At 38.8% G+C, this 22,086-nt stretch overlaps 1 long non-coding RNA gene and 1 pseudogene across 2 annotated transcripts; one reads left to right on the forward strand and one right to left on the reverse strand.

The window, feature by feature from the left end:
- Positions 1–306: 306 nt before the first annotated feature.
- LOC138989448 (uncharacterized) lies at positions 307–21,761 on the reverse strand. 2 transcript variants are annotated; one of them, XR_011465753.1, is made up of 3 exons: positions 21,585–21,761; positions 971–1,135; positions 307–853 (listed from the first exon to the last, which is right to left on the reverse strand). It is a non-coding gene; the product is annotated as an uncharacterized lncRNA (long non-coding RNA). The 2 variants fall into 2 exon arrangements; XR_011465751.1 differs by having other exon boundaries at positions 21,562–21,761.
- LOC138989447 (small ribosomal subunit protein eS4, X isoform-like) lies at positions 5,948–6,875 on the forward strand (annotated as a pseudogene).
- Positions 21,762–22,086: the final 325 nt, after the last annotated feature.

A 22,086-nucleotide genomic window follows, 5' to 3' on the forward strand; every position in this document is an offset into this window, starting at 1 on the left:
TTAGCTGGATATGTATGCTTAAATGTGCTCATATTTCTTAACTCCTGCCTGCCAATTATAATAGTTATGCACCATTTGAAATTGATATAGCAGACTTGCATGTGCTAAACCTGTCATGCCTATCAACATTTTGCTGGTTATTGTTCTCAGAAAAGAGAAGGAAAGTGAACTTTCGAAAGGTAAGTACAAAGTTGTGCATATTTAGATAGTATCAGATAATATAGGAAGACAGCCAAAACCCTTCCATTGTCCTTGATCTCTTCTGACTATAAACACTAAAGGTGAAGAATCAGTTTGGCACAGCCATACAACCCAAAATAATCCTTCTTGTTTTAATATTTTGCTTTTGGGCAACATTTACTTTCCAGAAATAAGAATATTTTGTACGTGTGAAAATGTATTATTCACTGGGCATTACATGAAAATTTCATTCAGATTCTGAGAACTGTTACTGAAGATGGGCTGAGCTTCTCATGGACAGATCTCATGTGAGAACAATCAGTTCTGGAGCCACCGAGATCCAGATGTCCAACTGAACAGCTGCCATCCTCTGCAGTAACCTTGACATCACTGCTTTTGAGTTGTGACCATGTGTTATGCATTTCTTATCCTGACGCCCAGGATTGAGGTCAGATGTTGTCTACCCTTAATTTTGTCCTTTGGGACTCTTTATATTTCTCAGTGGGACGTACGGGCTCAGATACTGGTACTGCAGAGCAGCTAAAGGAAAACTTTCTCATGCAACGTTCATGCAAGTAGATGTTCAGGCTAAATCTTCATTACCCTTAAATATTTAGTGTTGATTGCTCTTTTCAGACAGTGATTAGAAGTGAACTGGGAACAAAGTAGGCATCTACAGAAGAAAGAAGAAAACGTTAAAGTCTTCTGGGGTCTGTAACTTGGCTATTATCTGTAAAGCAATGTTCAATCAACTTACAAAAGTGACACTGTTACCAACAGAATTACTTACCTTTGCCGGTAGCATCCTGGGAGCTAATTCCCAAGTTATCCGTCACTTATGTGAAGAGACATTTGTTAATATTTGGAATCCACATAGGTGTTGGGAAGGTCAGACCAACGTAATTCATCACCACTTTAATATTTGTAGTGCATTTTGTCATCATGAGCCAAAGGTCTAGAATAGAGAAAAATGTGGATAGTAGGAACCAAGTATTAGGTTTTTATTATTGTTTTGATATCATAATAGATCAAACATCATCTTAACTCTTACAATCAATATTGTATTGAGAATCAGAATCTTTGAAAATTATGTAGAAAATTGCTGAATGCAATCAGTGGTACCTAGAAAGCATCTTTAATTGATGAATTATGTATATTTGCTTTAAATATAATTATACTGTATTTCTAAATTACAGGATGCTTCAATAGACAGTAAGCTCTTTAAATAAGGCAGCATGTTTTGTCTAGCACAGTGGATGGGCATATTTTCAGTCTTCAGATTGTATTTGCTAACTGAACTAATCACACGTACACCGTCAACCATCCTTCCCTACTCCAGTGAGCAAACAGTGTTTATTAACTAGTCTGGACAGCCAGATTTGCAGAATTGTTCAGCACTTAACAGACCAGTTGCCAGAGTGTATTCATGAAAATTCAAATCATCATGTCCTTGGAATTTCCTAAGGGTTTAAACAATGTCTTCAGAGCCATGATGGCAGGAAAACCAAACCAATTAGATAGCACCCCTGCATCACCAGTATTGATGACTAACTTACTGAGTGTGAAATTTGCTGAATTTACCATAATGAATATCCTTTAAATATTGATATCTACATTATCATTGCATGCCCCATCTCTTGTGTTGTGTAAGTGTATAATTGAGGCCTGAGTATGTGTTGGCCTGATACCACATTTGTGGATCTTTTTAGAGATTCTTATCATCACCACTTAGTTTGCCACCCCAAGCCTTTTCCACTGAACAGCTAACATAGAACAAAAATCCTTGAGATTGTAATGTTGGTCCCTTAAACCCCAAGTTAATTTTGCTATGGTACTTTAAGGAAAGTGGAGAGACCCATGTGATGAATTAAGATCAGTTGCTCCATGATTATTGACTTTTCAATATCATCTGCCGGAACTTGTGCTTCACCCTCTACACAATAAGGCAGGTAAATCTCTGCTAGGTTTTATAGGCCTGCCGATATCCAGCCAATCTGTGGCTAATTGTGGTTTCGTTGCCTATTCAGCCTACTGCTGCTGCTAAGTCGCTTCATTCGTGTCCAACTCTTAGCGACCCCATGGACTGCAGCCCACCAGGCTCCTCCATCCATGGGATTTTCCAGGCAAGAGTACTGGAGTGGGGTGCCATTGCCTTCTCCATTCAGCCTACTAGCATTCCTTTATTCCAGGATGTTTTGCTTGAAAAACTCACTTAGTTCATATGCCAATTTCTTGTTATTTAACAATTTATTTGCTGACCAGCTAAGTATCTACTATAAAAATCACTGAAAATTGTGTGCTTCCATTCTTCATTTCCCTTTAGTGCTTCCTTTCTCTCCACATTACTAGCAATCCAAAACCCTTTCTACCATAGTTAGGTTTTGCGTACTTTGAAGTTTAGGTCAAAAAGCTTGAGTGGCCCAAGATCTAGCACTTTTAGCTTCCTTATGTTTATAATAATGCAGTATTGCTGAAGCAGTGGCTAATGTGCTTTTCATCTGTCTTTTATAACCTGCATAAACAAGATTTGGCCCTATGATAGAACTGTGTACTATGACATAATTCGATAATGCCGTTTTTTCAATATGGCTACCATCACAAGCCTGATGCTTGCCAGCCTAATAAATAGTACAGTTGATTATACACTTTTGATGCATGCACAATGAAAGAAATTATGAAACTTTGGACTTTGCATTGTTGATTATAACTAAGAAAGTGCATGTTATTCTACATGGTTCAGGACAACACAACCATTGAATAGTCGAGAGCTGTCTCCTTCCCTCACCTCCAGGACATCAGTAGTAGCTGACATAACCTCAGTGACTTTTGTCCTGAAGCCTTCTAATACATTGAACATGGGAGAAGATTCCACCAACCAATCGATGACTCCTGAAAGCTTAGCACTGTAATGGGTGCTGTGAAATATGCAAGGAAGGTAGGACTCCTGCTATTTTAGCTGTTCAGTAAATATTTGGTGAATGAATGTAATGTAACAATAACAACAACAAAGTTAAGGCACTTTTTAATTCCTCTCTGTGTGAAAAAGAGCAATATTTTCCTTTAAAGGGCTTTCCTACCCAGACAATATTTAATTTTTACTCTTGTTTGACAAAATACAACAATCCCAGAATTTTAGTCAGTTTTTAAAAAGAAGGTTCTTTTGATATTTGGCAAAACTAATACAATTATGTAAAGCTTAAAAATAAAATAAAATTTAAAAAAAATAAAATAAAAAAAAGAAAAACATTTTAAAAAAAATAAAAGAAGGTTCTAGATCATAGAAACTTTATTTTCACTAGAGAATATTCTTATTATTTATTATATATTCCCAATGAATTTTAAGAATCACTCTAATACTTGTTTTAGGTTTAAATGCCAAAGTAAGGGTTGGGGTATTTAAAATGAACTAGAATTTACATCATTCAAATGGGTGGGTTTAAAAACATGGTGATCCAGTTTGCTATCCTGCATGCTGCCAAGGGGAGGAGTGTTGGGACCAGAGGAATCCTGGCTACTTCAGCCACTAATCGCCTATATGACACTGAGCTCGCCATTTCACTTCTGTCTCTTAGCTGTTAATGGAGGAGGTTGGACTAAATGGTCTTCTGGGTCGCTTTCTATCTGATGGTTTGTGAGTGTGCTGTTGATATGTACAATGGCATTCTTCACTAGACTAAAAGTATCGTGTGTAGTCTGAATCTCTACCTCAAAGCTAGTTCTAAGAGCTATCAAACCATATTTGGATCATTGTAACTGTGCTAGGTTCAGTCATGTCTGACTTTTTGTGACCCATAGAGTGTAGCCCCCTAAGTTCCTCTCTCCATGGGATTCTCCAGGCAAGAATACTGGAGTGGGTTGCCCTTTTCTTCTCCAGGGCATCTTCCTGACCCAGGGATTGAACCCACATCTCCTGCATCTCCTGCATTGGCAGGCGGGTTCTTTACCACTGTGCCACTTGGGAAGCTTTGGATCATAAACCTTGTCAATGATCCATTCAATAATCACCTTTTCATAAAATCACTTTACTTGCACAATCTGCCTTCCTCCCTTTTCCATGTTATGTTTGGTTTTTAAATGATATAGGATTAGAATCCTACATCTACCACTGACTGGTGCTGGGGTAAGTGTGATTTGAGGTAATCAACATTTCTGAGCTCTTTTATCTCATCTGCACAGTGGAATTGATTGTGTCTACTTCAAAAGAACTGTTAGGAGATTTATATGCAATGGTACTTGAAAAATGCCAGGCTCAGAATGTAGCATTCAATCATTCTCCATGAAGATTTCTTACTTTTCTTTAACATCAATGCCTGATCCACTTCATTCATAAAAATCTCCCCTGAGCTCAGATTCTTGTCTCCACTTACTAAAGAGCAATGTATCACTCTAACTGCACAAAAATCAAAGTTGAAACTACTTGGATTCTAGAACATATTTATTCTGTTAAATTGCATTAATTAATCAAATATTTACTGAGTGCCAACTCTATTCTGAAGTAATTTCCATAGTTTAACTCATTTACTCCTGACAACAACCCTATAAGGTAAGTATCATTTTCCTTCAATAATCTATCTGAAATGAGGAAACTGAGGCACAGAGAGGTTGACTGCCATACTCAAGGGCATGCATTCGTAAGTATTGAGCCCACAGTTGAATGCATGCACTTGCTCACTGGGTCACCTTTGCAAACAGCCATTTTATTCACTTTTATTTAAAAATGCAAAAGTAAAATGTTTAAAATGCAAAGGAATCAATGGCACTAAGGAGTTTGGGGGGTTTTTTCCTGTTTTGTTGCTGTCGTTGTGTTTTGTTGTTGGTGGTGGTTTTGTTTGTTTGTTTGTTTTTTTCCAGAAAGATTTACAAAGCATTTCTAGGAAAAGAAAGAGGGCAAAACAGGGGTCAACTCTGCTGACCTTGCTTAAATTTCACTAAGGCTTGATAATGCATTACGTTTTGATACGTCCTTCCTGTAGCCCACAGGAGGAGTGAAAGAGCATCAGGTGGGGTTAGCACCTAGAGGACTGAGCAGACTCCATTTCCTGTCCCTATGGACTAGCCAGTACCATGCACTTTTTGTAAACTTAAATACTTGTCTGTCCTAACAAGCATAGAGTGTGTGTGTGTGTGTGTGTGTGTGTGTGTGTGTGTGTGTATACACACACTCTGCCTAAAGAAGAGCCTCTGCTAATAAAAGGGACTTTTGGTTCAGTAGGAAAAAAACAAAACAAAACAAACCAGTGTGGGTGTCAGAAGAAGCTGAGGGGAAGCATGCAGAGAGGGTAGAGGAAGTGAGGAGCTTCTCTTCTAACTGCCGTATTGATGTGTGAGTGGAAGCTGGGAGTGAATTTCATGAGCAAATATGGAATTTTGCCACTGAATTCTTTCCTCCAGAGCTAACAATCTCATGGGATATTAATACAAGGGGAAAAGACCTTGGGTGAAGAAAAGAATTTTCCTTTTTCAGGATGGAGTTCTCTCAGGATGACGGTGAAGTCTGAGTGTCAGAAAGTGGTAATTGAAGACCAAGCATTTTTATCATAAGAAAACAGGAAAATGAGCTACACTCTCTGGAATCATCTTTGGTAATTTGAAAAAGGAACCTGGTCATATCAGCCTACTCAAGGACCCTTTTCCCTACTTAAAATCCTCTAAGCTTTCCAGGATGTGTGGGCCTTTTGACCCTAATCATCATTCTGTACCAAGGTCATCAAAATAGAAATCTGGTACATGTATCCAGATTGCCAGGAGAAATATCAATAACCTCAGATATGAAGATGACACCACCCTGATGGCAGAGAACAAAGAGAAACTAAAGAGCCTCTTGATGAAAGTGAAAGAGGAGCGTGAAAAAGGTTGCTTAAAACTCAGCATTCAGCTCTTTTCATGCCTGGCGCAGCCATGGCTCGGGGTCCCAAGAAGCACCTGAAACGCGTAGCAGCTCCAAAACACTGGATGCTGGAGAAACTGACGGTGTGTTTGCCCTTCATCCGTCTGCTGGCCCCCACAAGCTAAGGGAGTGTCTCCCCCTAATTATTTTCCTAAGGAATAGACTTAAGTGTGCCCTAACTGGAGATGAAGTAAAGAAGATTTGCATGCAGCGTTTCATTAAGATCGATGGCAAAGTCCGCACAGATATAACCTACCCTGCTGGTTTTATGGATGTCATCAGCATTGATAAGACTGGAGAGAATTTTCGTTTGATCTATGACACCAAGGGTCACTTTGCTGTTCATCGTATTACACCTGAGGAGGCCAAATATAAATTGTGCAAAGTAAGAAAGATATTTATGGGGACAAAAGGAATCCCTCATCTGGTAACCCATGATGCTAGTACCATCCGTTACCCTGATCCCCTCATCAAGGTGAATGATACCATTCAGATTGACTTGGAGACTGGCAAGATTACTGATTTCATCAAATTTGACACTGGTAACCTGTGCATGGTGACTGGAGGTGCTAGCCTGGGAAGAATTGGTGTGATTACAAGCCGGGAGAGACATCCAGGTTCTTTTGATATGGTTCATGTGAAAGATGCGAACGGCAACAGCTTTGCCACACGGCTCTCAGACATTTTTGTTATTGGCAAAGGCAACAAACCATGGATCTCTCTTCCCCATGGAAAGGGTATTCGCCTTACCATTGCTGAGGAGAGAGATAAGAGATTGGCAGTCAAACAGAGCAGTGGATAAAATGATCTCTATGTGATGTGATTGGAAAAGTCTTTGTAATTAAAGATAATACCAAGTGATTAATAGCAAACAAAAAACAAACAAACAAAAAAAAAAACTCAACATTCAGAAAACTATGATCGTGGCATCTGGTCCCATCACTTCATGGCAAATAGATGGGGAAACAGCGGAAACAGTGTCAGACTTTATTTTTGGGGGCTCCAAAATCACTGCAGATGGTGACTGCAGCAATGAAATTAAAAGAAGCTTGCTCCTTGGAAGAAAAGCTATAACAAATCTAGATAGCATATTAAAAAGCAAAGGCATTACTTTGCTGACAAAGATCCGTCTAGTTAAAGCTATGGTTTTTCCAGTAGTCATGTATGGATGTGAGAGTTGGAGTATAAAAAAAAAGCTGAACACTGTAGAATTAATGCTTTTGAACTGTGGTGTTGGAGAAGACTCTTGAGAGTCCCTCGGACAGCAAGGAGATCAAACCAGTCCATCCTAAAGGAAATCAGTCCTGAATATTCACTGGAAGAACTGATACTGAAGCTGAAGCTCCAGTACTTTGCATCCACCTGATGCAAAGAACTGACTCCTTAGAAAAGACCCTGATGCTGGGAAAGATTGAAGGCTGGAGGAGAAGCCTGGTGGACAGAGGATAAGATGATTGGATGATCACCGACTCGATGGACATGAGTTTGAGCCAACTTCAGGAGTTGGTGATGGACAGGGAAACCTGGTGTACTGCAGTCCACGGGGTCACAAAGAGTCAGACACAGCTGAGCAACTGAACTGAACTGAACATGTGGATGTTGTGACTGCATCATGCTTTACAATCATATACAACACATTAGGTGGAGAAGGACATTTATATTTTATGAAGTTCATCATTTCATCATTAATGAATTAATCCTTTTATGAGTTATCTGAATCACTCTTTTGGAGCATTCTAAACGAGATAAAAAAAAACTGAAAACTTTTTTCAAGTAGCTGACTTAATGGATATCTGAATGTCTGATTTCAAAAGCTGTTACTTATAAAAGGCCAAAAAACGTTAATATGGGCAGTATAGATGTTACATAATTTTTCCAAGGCAGGAAAGGCAATAAGTTGCAAAATACTGTACTAAGAGAATATATGGTTTTTGATAAGAGCAGCTGCTACTTCAGTGAGGTATACAGTGTTTTAAAACTTGTTTGCTTTTTTTTTTTTTCTGTTTTGGAGGTATGTTAATTAGTTCACTTGTTTGGTGTAATTTATCACCATCCTGCCTGTGTTGTGATTCTTAGTTGTATGGTGTGGTTTATGTCCACTGCTTGTAAGTGAGGGGAATGCCACCCTGTGCCTTTGGTGTTTTTATGCTTAAAAATAAAAAAGTGAAAACACAAGGCCTGACCACCAACAGGTGTATGTCCTGACTGGATTCTTTAGCCATGTGTGTACATAATGGTTTTCATGTGGGCAATTATCTGATCACTTACTGTGGGATAGTCTGCTGAACTGAGCTTCAGTTTCAGTTACAGAGGATGCAAGTGAGCAATATTAAAGTATAAATAGGCCCACAATGCAGAGTTTCCTTTTGAAGGTTTTAAGCCAGGAACATACATCAATTAAAAAATAAGCTTATATTCTATGAGACTTGGCACATATTGGGAAATATATAGCAGAAAGCAGGTACCTTCAGGTGTGCCTTAGCACAAACCTGTAACTCGTCAAGTAAGAAAGTAAATCTTCACATGTTTTGAATATTAGAGACTTAAGAGGTTGCTACTAATTGCATTTGGGGGGGTTAAATTAGGACAAATAAGAAATGATTTTGGCTTCAACTCTTCCAATTGGGAATTTTTCTGAAATGTATGAATAGATTTTCTTAACTAGAAAGACAATGAATTTTGTCAGTGTATTTTTTATGATTTAGATCTAGCATGCCAGGGACATAATTCTAATATCAGTCATCATTGTATAACATAATAAATAGATATAAATGAAGAAGGTGAGACCATCTATATTGTTGGACTCAAAATGGTGGGTAGCCAGTCACCACAGGACTCTATTACAGACCAGCCCTCTGCAGATTGTTGAAGGGGGTAAAAAAAATACCATAATTCTTTGCTGTATGGGGTTATTTTATACATTTTGGGGTGTTTAGCAGTAAGCATTTCTGGCCTCTTTTTAGAGGGGCAGAAATAACAGAAATACTTCCTGTGAGTGTAGTAGGAATTCAGAAAATGGAAAAATAACACAGATCAAGGGAGATTTTGTAGAGGAAGTGGGTTATGAGCAGGATCTTGAAAGTTGGCAAGTCAGGTTAAAGAACTTGATGACTAAGTGGTTACTGTTTTTTAACCAAAAGGAGGTCAGTGGTGATCTTGATGAGAAAAATTTCAGTAAGCCACATTACAACTATTGGATGAATCATAAGTTTTAAAGACAAATTCCTGTTCTGACCCAGGCTTAAGCATAGCCTTAATATCCACCATATTGACAGAAGTGGATTTTAGGGGTCATGTGAACTTCCCCCCAGTATAATTCACACATGACCTAAACCATTCAGTGAGTTATTTCTCCTCCACTTTTTTCCTGATTCTTCTTTCTTCTCCTCTTCCTTCTTTCTTTTATCTCTTGCTTGCATCATGTTTCTTAACTCTTTTTTTCTTCCTCTTTCCCTTCAGTAGGCCAACAGAGGTCTGTGAGAAGAGAATCCACAGTTATGACCAGTGTATTAGTTTCCTATTGTCGCTGAAACAAATTACCAGAAACTGGTGACTTAAAACTATAGAAATGTATTCTCTCACAGTTCCTGAAGCTGGAAGTCCAAAATCATTTTCACTGGACAGCAATCAAGGGCTGCACTTGTTTCAGGAGCCCTTAGGGAGAATCCATTCTTTGACCCTTCCAAGTTCTGGAGGCTGCCAGCATTCCTTGGCTTGTGGCCACATCCCTCTAATCTCTATCTCATGGTCACATGACCTCCTCTTCTCTATCAGATTTTCCTCTGCCTCTCTCTTACAAGAACACTCATCTAGGAAAATGAAAACACTAGTTTGAAAAGATACATGCACCTCAGTGTTCCCAAAAGCATTATTTATAATAGTCAAGACATGAAAGCAGCCTAAGTAACCATCAGTGTTACTTAGAACAGATGAATGGATAAAGATCTGATACCACACACACACACACACAGAGGAATATTCAGTCATAAAAAAGGATGAAATTCTGCCATTTGTAACAACATGGATAGACCTAGAGAGTATTAAGTTTAGATAAATAAATCAGAAAAAGACAAATACTCTGTTATCACTTGCATGTGGGATCTAAAAATAAATGAAGGTATAAAACAAAACAGAAACAGATTCACAGTTATAGAGAACAAACTAGTGGTTACCAGGAGGGAGAGGGAAGAGGGAGGGGCAAGATGGGGTATGGGGTTAAGAGACACAAACTACTATGTATAAAATAGATAAGCAACAAGGATATATTGTCCAGCACAGGGAGATATAGCTTTAAAAAAATAATAGCTATAATTGGAGTATAATCTACAAAAATATCGAATCACTATGTTGTCCACCTGAAACTAATGTAATATTGTAAATCCCTGCATGTCAGGAAAAAAGGTAGTGATAATCCTGATTACATTCAAGGCCCATTTAAATAATCCAGGGCAATCTCCCGATCTCAAGATCCTTGATCATGTCTACAAAAACCCTTTTTCCAAATAAGGTAATATTTACAGGTTCCAGGGATTAGGACCTAACATATTTGGGCACCATTATTCAGCCACCAAATTCAGAATATTATGAAGATGCCTTCGTTGACATATGGTAGACAACAGCGCGTCCATCCCGAACACACTGGAGCCTCTCTGGTGGATCTCACTTGCAAGCTTGAGAAAGGACTCTTACCTCTTCATGTGCCTTGTGTTCACTGGACAGTGTTCTGTGTGTGAGCAATACCTCCCTGCTAATGACTGAAAAAGGAACTCATTGTAACTTTCCAATTCCCTAAGTACCAACCATTAAGTCCTAAATAACGAGGTTCAGGATTAAGTGTGTGTTCCTCATAAAGTGCTCCCTATTTTCCTCCTCAGACTTGAGAGTTTGTATTTTTTTCAGTAAGGAAGAGCTATCCCCTGGGCTTATTAGTTTCTGGTTCAAGTTGCCAGTGTACCTTTATCAATTCAAGCTGCAGGAGATGTACAAAAGCACACGGAATCAGTAAGGAATCCTCTCAGCTGGAGATCCTGCTGAATTCACCTGAGATACTAAGACTACGAGAAAGATGCTTTGAGCCCTTCACATTTACCTTTCTCTAAGTAATCCCATCACCCACAAAGTATCTGGGTGAGGATGAGGAGGAAGAAAATATGAACAAGGAGCATGAAAATTTTTGCCCACTTTCCTACCTGTATCCATTACTGGCAGACCATTTTCACTTGCTCATTCCTGCAGCAGAGGGAATCCAGGTGTATTTGCAAGCATTAATTTTTATGGAGTAGTCTCTAAAGCCCTGTGTATCGTTCACCCACTCTCAAATTCTTATTCAGTGAATTTTAGAATGGCAATAATAATGAGATATATTACCCTTTTAAAACAGTATTTTTACCATAACTCTAAGACATAGTGTTATAGTTCCATATGCTCAATAATTATTTTTACTTTTTCCAATGTTTTAGCTTAAGTGTTAGTTCCTTAGTTGTGTCTGACTTTTTGCAGCTCCATGGACAGTAGCTTGTCAGGCTCCTCTGTCAATGGGATTCTCCAGACAAGAGTACTGGAGTGGGTTGCCATGCCCTCTTCCAGGGGATCTTCCCGACCCAGCATTGCAGGTGGATTCTTTACCATCTGAGCCACCATAGAAGTCCATTGTATATTAAATGGGGTGTAGGGGTATTTGGTTTTCCAGCAATATTTGGTTGGCGACCTCTTAGGCCCTCATGAGGAAAATATCTCAGGATCCCTACTGAGTTGGGATGACTTTTCTCAACTCAGTATTCCTCAGCCTTGGCACTATGGATATTTTACACTGGGTAATTCTTTGTCATGGTGGTTGTCTTGTGTATATTAAAATGTTTAGCAGCATCCCTGCCTTCTACCCTCTAAATGCCATTTCCTTGATGAGTTGTAACAAACAAAAATGTCTGCAGACATTACCAAATATTTTCAGGGGACACAAAATCACCCCTGATGGAGAATTGGTGTTCTAACTATATTATTTGCTTGGTTAATAGTAATAGCGTTTATGGAGCACTTACTAAATGCCAGTCACTGTAATAAGCACTTCACTTGCATTAATGAAATCAAATCTTATAAAATCTCACAGGGTAAATTCCATTATTAACTCTATTCTCCAGATAAAGAAACCGAGTCTGGAGCAAATGTGCTTAGATTACACAAGTTTTAAAAATTAGAGCCATGATTTGAGCCAGAGGTTAGGATTTAGAGTTCATGCTCTTAGGCATGATGGCACAGCTGTGGTCCAGTGCTCATAAGAATAGGCTGTTACAGATTTAAAAGCCACTTCCTTTGCGTCCATTTAAATAAACTCTAACAATGAATGAAAGGATTAGGAAGGACCATTTATTGAACTCCTACAATGAGTGGGGCACTCATCTTGAGAGTTTCATGTAAGTCATTTCATTTAATCCTCACAATAGCCTGATGGAATAGATATTGCTATATTCATTTTTTTGTATAAAAGAATTTGGCACCAAAAAAGTAAGTAATTTTACCCAAGGTAAGAGCTAGTATAGTAACTGGCAGTAACTGAATTTGATCCAGTGCCTGCTAAGTCCATGTTCCTTCTATTTTTTTCCTATTCTTTCCTTGACTTTTTAAAAAGATGGTGGGAGGGGCATTTTTTGGTTCTCCATATATATTTTCTGGTCCAGTCCCTCTTACTGTACAAATTCTACATTTGTAGCTGGTACTTGGAGATTCTGAGCTCTCACCTGTGGTGCGCTGTGTGAAGTCACTTCAGTCATGTCTGACCCTTTGTAACCTTATGGACTGTAGCCCACCAGGCTCCTCTGTCCACAGGATTCTCTAGACAAGAATAGTGGAGTGGGTTTCCATGCCCTTCTCCAGGGTATCTTCCCGACCCAGGGATTGAACCCACGTCTCTTATGTCTCCTGTGTTGGCAGGCGGGTTCTTTACCACTAGCCCCACCTCACAAGCCCAAGCTCTCATCTTTCCTTCCCCGAAGCCTTCTGACAGGTGTAGGCACACGTGAGTGGGCCACCCAAAGACTAGGTGTGAATCCTGGCTCTGCCATTTCCCTGCTACCTGACCTGGGGCCAATCATTTAACAACTGGGGGCCTCAGCTTCCTTATTTGTAAACATGGTGCTAATAATAATGCCCACTGCGCAGGGTGAAGATCAGAAATAATGTATCAAAACACTATTATTAGTTGGTACAATTTTGTTCCTTAAAATCACACTCAGGTTATGCATTTTGCCACTTTCTTTTTTTGTCCCTTCGTTTCAGAGCACTTACAATGTTTCCACCCCAGTCCCCGCTTACCCCATGAAGGGTATCCAGAAACCTCCTGTTTAGAAATTCAGTAAGATTCATCCTTGATTGAAATGAAGGAATCGTGAGAGAAGGCAGATCCTTTGAAGTCTTTGTTAGCTAAACATACTTCCGAAGACTAGTATCGGTACCCAGAATGGGGAGATGAAGACAAGGAGAAAGGGACTTCACAGATACTTTTGGATAAACCATATGAGAAAGATGATTACGAAAGATAGCATACCCTGATCTGTATCCACAGAGAGCAATACTAAGAGCTTCGTAAAAATTTTCATTTTTTAGTGAAAATTTTATTGTTTTTTGGGGTATAAGTGACATATAACATTATATTCAAGTGTACAACACACCTGTCTCTCACCACATCTGTCTCCACCTGACCTTGCGAGATGACCAGTATTCCCCATACATAATTATACAAATTGTTTTCCTTGGGGTAAGCACTTTAAAGGTCTTTCTTAGCAACTTTCAAACATGCAGTGCAGGACTGTTAATTATAGTCACCATGCTATACGTAGCATGTCTGTGACTTTTTAAATGCAATTTTTATTAGTGATAGTCTTCTAAATAATTCTATTTAGAAGTATATAGCTCACTGATCCCTCTTCTCTTTTTAAAAAAAATCATTTTTTATACAATTTTAAGGCTACATTCCGTTTACAGTTATTACAAAATTTTGACTTTATTCCCCATGTTGTACAGTGCTTCCTTCTAGCCTATCTTACACTCACGTTTGGTTTTATTATAGTTTTATAACAAACTTATTTATTTTACAGCAGGAAATTTATACCTTTCTGCCCCCTTTAAAAAAATTTGTTTTACCAAAGCCTAAATTATGAGTTAGATAGATGGGACTGATGTAGAACTTAAATTTTTATGGCCACCTTATGCGAAGAACTGACTCATTGGAAAAGACCCTGATACCTGATGCTGGCAAAGATTGAAGGTGGGAGGAGAAGGGGACAACAGAGGATGAGATGGTTGGATGGCATCACCAACTCAATGGACATGAGTTTGAGTAAATTCCGGGAGTTGGTGATGGACAGGGAGGCTTGGCGTGCTGCTGTCCATGGGGTCACAAAGAGTCAGACACAACTGAGTGACTCAAATGAACTGAACTGATGCAAAGAACTCCTTGGAAAAGACCCTGATGCTGGGAAAAATTGAAGGCAGGAGGAGAGGGGGATGACAGAGGATGAGATGGTTGGATGGCATCACTGACTCAATGGACACGAGTTTGAATAAGCTCCAGGAGTTGGTGATAAACAGGGAAGCCTGGTGTGCAGAGCCCATGGGGTCACAGAGTCAGACACGACTAAGCGACTGAATTCAATAGATGTTTGACCACACGCATGCACATACACACATACACATATACACACATTACCCTAAAATAGAGTGTTCCTATGACACCTTAATTGCACTCATCTCACACGCTAGTAAAGTAATGCTCAAAATTCTCCAAGCCAGGCTTCAGCAATTCATGAAACGTGAACTTCCAGATGTTTAAGCTCATTTTAGAAAAGGCAGAGATCAAATTGCCAACATCTGCTAGATCATCGAAAAAGCAAGAGAGTTCCAGAAAAACATCTATTTCTGCTTTATTGACTATGCCAAAGCCTCTGACTGTGTGGATCACAATAAACTGTGGAAAATTCTGAAAGAGATGGGAATGCCAGACCACCTGACCTGCCTCCTGAGAAACCTGTATACAGGTCAGGAAGCAACAGTTAGAACTGGACATGGAACAACAGACTGGTTCCAAATAGGAAAAGGAGTATGTCAAAGCTGTATATTGTCACCCTGCTTATTTAACTTCTATGCAGAGTACATCATGAGAAACACTGGGCTGGAAGAAGCACAGCTGGAATCAAGATTGCCGGGAGAAATATCAATAACCTCAGATATGCAGATGACACCACCCTTATGGCAGAAAGTGAAGAGGAACTAAAAAGCCGCTTGATGAAAGTGAAAGAGGAGAGTGAAAAACTTGGCTTAAAGCTCAACATTCAGAAAATGAAGATCATGGCATCTGGTCCGATCACTTCATGAGAAATAGATGGAGAAAGAGTGGAAACAGTGTCAGACTTTATTTTTTTGGGCTCCAAAATCACTGCAGACGGTGACTGCAGCCATGAAATTAAAAGATACTTACTCCTTGGAAGGAAAGTTATGACCAACCTAGATAGCATATTCAAAAGCAGAGACATTACTTTTCCAACAAAAGTCCATCTAGTCAAGGCTATGTTTTTTCCTGTGGTCATGTATGGATGTGAAAGTTGGACTGTGAAGAAAGCTGAGCACCAAAGAATTGATGCTTTTGAACTGTGTTGTTGGAGAAGACTCTTGAGAGTCCCTTGGACTGCAAGGAGATCCAACCAGTCCATTCTAAAGGAGATCAGCCCTGGGTGTTCTTTGGAAGGACTGATGCTAAAGCTGAAACTCCAATACTTTGGCCACCTCATGCAAAGAGTTGACTCACTGAAAAAGACTCTGATGCTGGGAGGGATTGAGGGCAGGAGGAGAAGGGGACGACAGAGGATGAGATGGCTGAATGGCATCACCGACTCGATGGACGTGGGTTTGGGTGAACTCTGGGAGTTGGTGATGGACAGGGAGGCCTAGCGTGCTGCGATTCATGGGGTTGCAAAGAGTCAGACACGACTGAGCGACTGAACTGAACTGAACTGATGACACCTTTTGGGCTTCCCTCATGGCTCAGACAGTAAAGAATCTGCCTGCAATGCAAGAGACCTGGGTTCGATACCCTGGAAAAGGGAATGGCTATCCATGCCAATATTCTTCCCTGGAGAATTCCATAATAAGTTGAAATGACATAAAGCAAAGAAATAGTTACATAATATATATATTATGTATGTATATATACATGTATACATACATGTATACATGTATACATACATGTATATACATGTATACATACATGTATACATGTATATACATATATATATTGTGTGTATATATATATATATATATGCAAAAATCCTTTTGGATTTCTTCTGGTTAGAGAAAACAAATACTAATGTAGATATTTTGTAAAAGCAGAGTTGCATAAAGCAAACTTTCCAAGAGTGAATGATACTTGTGTGTGTACAGTTGGGATGCAAGAAAGAACGTACAAGAAATATTGAGGAATGTAATTCTTTAGGACAATATTGTATACTTCACAACTCATATATGCAGGGAGATATTAACAAAGTTCTCTTCTAAGTTAAACACCAACAGCAGAAAAACAATTCCTATGGTTCATTGGAATATGTAATGCATGTTCTCAACTCTGGATTGAGACCTTGCAAAGTGACCATTTCCTCAAGGGAGATGTCATTAAAAAAAAAAGTCGGTAGAGAAGGTGTTCATATCTAGTTGCCTTGCTGAGAATGTCAGTCACAGTCTAAAGAGATTCCAAAGGTAACATGATAATATGGCATGTCTACTCAAGGGCAACCAGTGGAAATGTTCTGAATCAAAAATAACTCAATGTTTGAGAATTCTGAGAGGACATCCAGTATATCTCCATCTAGAATAATTGGGAGGGAGGGATGTGTTAGTTTGTTTCGGAATTTCAAGAGATTAAATTTAGTACGTTATAAATATATTGTTGGAAGTGTTAAATCTCATTAGTAATTGAATTTCACTGAAATAAAGACTTCAGGGAAAGCTGATATTTATCTATTTGGCAGAAATCAGTTAAATTCAATTAAACATGATTTTTCAAAAAAATGTTTTTGCAGTCACTGTGTATACCAAAACTAAAATTCAATTACACGTAGGTGATCGTGCTATCACATTCTGGTTATCAGAAAACAGTCATCTTGAAATTCAACAATGGTATATTGGATATTTGCCATTTCAGCAAATACCATTGTAAGAGCAAAGACAGCTCATAGCCAAGAAGCTCATTCCTAAGCTTCTCTTTTGCTTTCACTCAATAAAGGGTATAATAAAACTTCATCCTAAGAAAGGAGCTTGCAAACTCCTTGCCTCATTACAACAGAATTTGACCTGAATATTCATTTTCGTAGTTAAAAAATGAAGATAGAATGACAACAGAATTATTCCAATTATTGTTCTCTGGAAATCACATGTGTTCATTCTACAATGAGGTGTGAAGAAACTTTATAAAGAAAACTTTGTAAAGAAGAAAAATGAAAAAAAAATCATATTAGGAAAGGAAAATGTTAATCTGAGGAGGAATGACAAAGGAAAAGGCAGTAACGCATGAATCATTTTTTCAGAGGTGCTTGATTTGGAATAAAGGTAGGGGGTTCAAATATGGAACCTGAGGTTTCTTCCTGGCAGTGATATGACAGTCATGTCAGCCATCCTCCTAAAACTGAACCATGTTGTGTTTTATAACCTGTGGGTGAAAAGAATAGATATCCTCCCTTAGCCTTTTAGCAGAGCCAAGACAAGCAGTGCAAGGGAGAGACAAGTCTCCAGGAAAGGAGTTACAAGAAGCTACTTCCCACTGTCACTCTGGGTCAGTGGAAATACACGTGCCCAGGACACGCGTAGGTGCTGCGAGCAAGTTGGAGGCATTAACCTTGGGTGCTGCTGAGTCCAGAACGCTTCAAAGGCAAGGGGCAGTGAGGGAACCAGAAGCCAATCAGAGTGAAGAGAGAGTGCATATAAAGACTAAGGGTTTGGGGCTCCTCTCTCTTGCTCCACTGTCTCTGTTCTAGTCAACACCTGCCAATCTGGGCAGGTATTTCTACAACTCCAAGAGGACAAAAGGAGTCAGGTGAGTCTGGGATCAACTAGACTTACATACATTTTGTCCCTCTGCAGTTGCTCTGTGAGACTTAAATTTGAATCATAAGGACCAGCCTTCCCAATGTATTCTACTTGTTTACTCTGAACCTGCTTAAAGGAGTCAGCCATTGACATGTGAGCCCACAAATGCACATTCAAGAAATGAGTAGAATACATGGCCGCCACTGCTTCCTTTCATTTTCTCTGCATCGGGAGAGGCTGGGATGACGCTCAGGCCTCCATTTGTCAGACGGGGCTGGCATGGTCTGCGGCCTATTTGGCAGGTACACTGTGATACTAAAAGAGGCTGCATTTGGAAGAAAGGCATGTTACGATTTGGTTCTAGGGTGGCAAACTTTGAATATATTGCTGCAGAATTCTTCTTTAGGAACTGCTTTCTTTTAAGTGTCAGAAAGTAGAAATACTAGTCTGGAGAAGAAATTCCAACTTCTTTTTTTATAATTGCTTAAAATATTTTTAGTCTAGTATGCATTTTTATTTACTCAGTGATCAAATGTTCTGAAGTGATGAAAGGAGCCTGTAATATGGACTTTCAGGCATCAGTCACAAGACTCGGGTAGGGGAGGTTTTTTTAGCTAATTTTTACTGGACATAGTTGCTTTCTAATGTGTTATTTTCCACTATACAGTGAAGTGAATGAGTTATGTGTATGCATATATCCCCTCTTTTTCAGATTTCCTTCCCATTTAGGTTACCACAGAGCAGTGAGTAGAGGTCCCTGTGCTATACAGCAGGCTTTCATTAGTTATTTTAAAAATAGTAGTATGTATATGTCAACCCCAATCTCCCAATTCATCTCACCCAGAAATTTCAACTTCTGAAAGACCTGTATCCCAGCTCTGAGCATTTTTTGATGCCCAGAGACCCTTTTGGAGTGATGCTTTGGTTAAGCGATGAGGCCGAGCATACCATTAGGATTAAGTATGAAAGTGATATTCAATGACCAGCTCTTGCTTTATTCTTTCCATGACATCTGCACAGAGGTTTATAACCCATTTTATTATATTTTGTCATTTCTTAAAAGACAGGCACATGGGGGAGAATCTCCAATGCCATTCTTTGCTAATCCCAATGTTAACCTAGTGATTTTACTCTGAGACTTCCAGTTTGAGTTAGATGACCCTCAATAATAACCTATCTAATAAAAACACAGTCTAAGATATTTATTGTTCATGTTAAGGACTAAGGCCATAAAATGCAATGCTTTGCTTTTAGTTTTAAAATAAAGATTAAAGGAAACTTATGGATGGTTTCAAATAGGATGGTATTACCTGAGCTGATGAATCAAAGTTGTTTGTGTCAATATTACCCTCTACCTCACAATGAATTTAAACCCTAATTTATTTACCTGTATATAAAAAGGATTGTAGCTCACTTAATACTAACAGGTGGTGTGGGTCTAGGAAAAGGAAAGATTAGTCATTTTCATTCTTATCATCTCGCGATTCCTTAATCTCATGATTAAAGGTGATCACTAAGGAAAAAAGTTCAAAGGAATGTTACAGTCCTCTTGAATTTAGGGTACAAGCCTAATGTGTGCCTTGGACTCCACTATGGGAATTTGACACTCTCAGTTGTTACTTCCAGAAAACTCTGGCAAATCCAGCTTATTAACTTTATCACCCAGGGAGACTGCAATAGAGGAATGACATCAGGGTGACTCTGTGCGGTTAGATGTAGGTCATTGTTAGATTCTTTGATTTGTAGGGGACAGTCAACAACTGTTTAATAAACCATTGGTAACCTGTTGTTATTATTATTACAGAAGTCCCCTTATCTGATTTTAGCCATCAAGGAGGAACAGGAGGACTCTGCTAAAAATGCTTCTTAAATGGCATCTGCATGGACTTTGTTTGGTTTTAAAGCTTCTCATTGCACTTTTGCATTCTGTGTTAACCCATAAATGCCTTAACTCATTTTATAAGCAGCCAGCAAATAAATCCTAAATAGTAAAAATTTTAAATTTAGCTAATGTGTATATTTTTATAAGCACACATGTGTATATGGGTTTGTATGTATATGAACAAATACATTTATAGGTGGCTTTATATTGTTAATGATGTTTTCCTTAAGCAATACACACATACATATATATACATGTGTACATGCTCAGTTGCTAAGTTGTGTCTGACTCCTTGCAACCCCAGTGAACTGTAATGCACCAGGCTCCTCTGTCCATGAGGTTTTCCAGGCCAGAATACTGGAGTGGGTTGCCATTCCCTTCACCAGGGACGCATATGTATATATGCATGTACCACTGTGAATTGGTATAAAGACTTTTATTTTGCAAAAGGCTTTTTATAGATGATCTTTTACTGAACTCCATAATTAACCTGTGCAAAGGTTAAATGACCTGCCCAATTTCACACTAAGAAAGCCAGGGCTAGCAAGGAAGTTTCCTGATTGCTGGCCAAGAGTTCTTTCCACTGGAACAGGTGTCACTGGTTATTGGGAAGCTGAGGGGAAGAAACTGATTTAACTTCTCTGAAGTTGAGAATTATTGATCGTGACTGAAATATCATCAGTGCCGTGATTTTCCAAAGCCAGCTGATCTAAGACAGTCCTGTGTGTGAGCGAGTTATGTGAAGGGCCATGTATGGTAACTTTGCTGTGTTCTGTCTATATTATGCAATGGTGCTCTAATTCTTTTATGTTAACTATCTTTTTATTAACTTTATTTTTGACAAACCATCACATAGCTGCTATTCATTACACTAGTAATGAAAATACTGATGCAAGATTGTGAAGGTATACAGAACTGGAACCTTGAATCATATGATGAAAGTCAATTTCCAATACTGTCCTTTAGTCAAAAAAACTTTTACTAGAAATCAGAGATTATGGTATTACAAAATTGATACTTTTTGCAAGGTTAAAATTTGATTAACCATTTTTTTAGACATTCTCTTTGGAGATACCCATTCATTTTAATTTATGGTTAAGCTTAATAGAGACAGGCAAATTGAAAGGTATTTAGTTTATTCAACCGGCCCTTGCTGGCAGAATTAGTCAAAGAAATGGGAAACTGCTACTTCATTACGAAAACAGCATACTCATAATCAAAACGAACCAAGTTGACAAACATATATTCTCCCTTAGAATTCAAAATACTCTTAACATATAAGGAGCAGTCAAGAACTCCTTATAGTAACCTTGGCATGATAAGTATTCAGAAAGGTCAGCCTGACCCTTCAGACTTATCGTATGTAAAAATCTGTTCCTCCCATAATGTCCCAAGGGCAATTTTCACAATTGAAACAAGTTTCTTCTTATAAAACAAGGTAAAACCCTACATTCCCTGGGGTAAAAGTTAAGATGCTCTAACTTGCCTCCCCCCACCCCCGAAATTATTTTTTACAAAACAAACAAAACCCAATGGAGTGGCTTACATAGATAGAAATGTATTTCTCACATTACAGTCCTGCCGGTCCAGGTGGTGAAGGTCATTAAAATACACAGGTCTCTTCCTTCCTTTCTGCTGCATTGCCATTCCCTGATCTGCTCATCAGCGTTACCGAAAGCTGAGTCTCTACCACGTCTGTGCTACAGCCCATAGAAGAAGGGAATAGGAGAGAGTCCAGGGCAAGTGTCTTTAAGGAGCTGATCCAGAAATGAAAGATATCCTTCTACTCCTCTCTCATTGCCCAGAACTTTAGCACATGAACTTACTTAGCTTCAAGGGATGCTGGGAAATGTAGTCTGTAACTGGGAGACCATTCTTTTAAAAGATAGAGTGGAGGAGGAAGGGTGGAGGGGTGGGTTCATCTATTAAAAGAAGGTGGAGAATAAAAGATAACTGGAGAGCATCTACCAGTATCTGTCATAGTCACTATATACAAAGTAAAATGCATAGTATCCATAAGGAACCATCAAAGGCATTCAAATAATTAAAAAATAAATTAATTCTGGTAGTG

This window comes from Bos mutus, chromosome 10 (assembly GCF_027580195.1).
Source record: "Bos mutus isolate GX-2022 chromosome 10, NWIPB_WYAK_1.1, whole genome shotgun sequence".
Classification (NCBI taxonomy): domain Eukaryota; kingdom Metazoa; phylum Chordata; class Mammalia; order Artiodactyla; family Bovidae; genus Bos; species Bos mutus.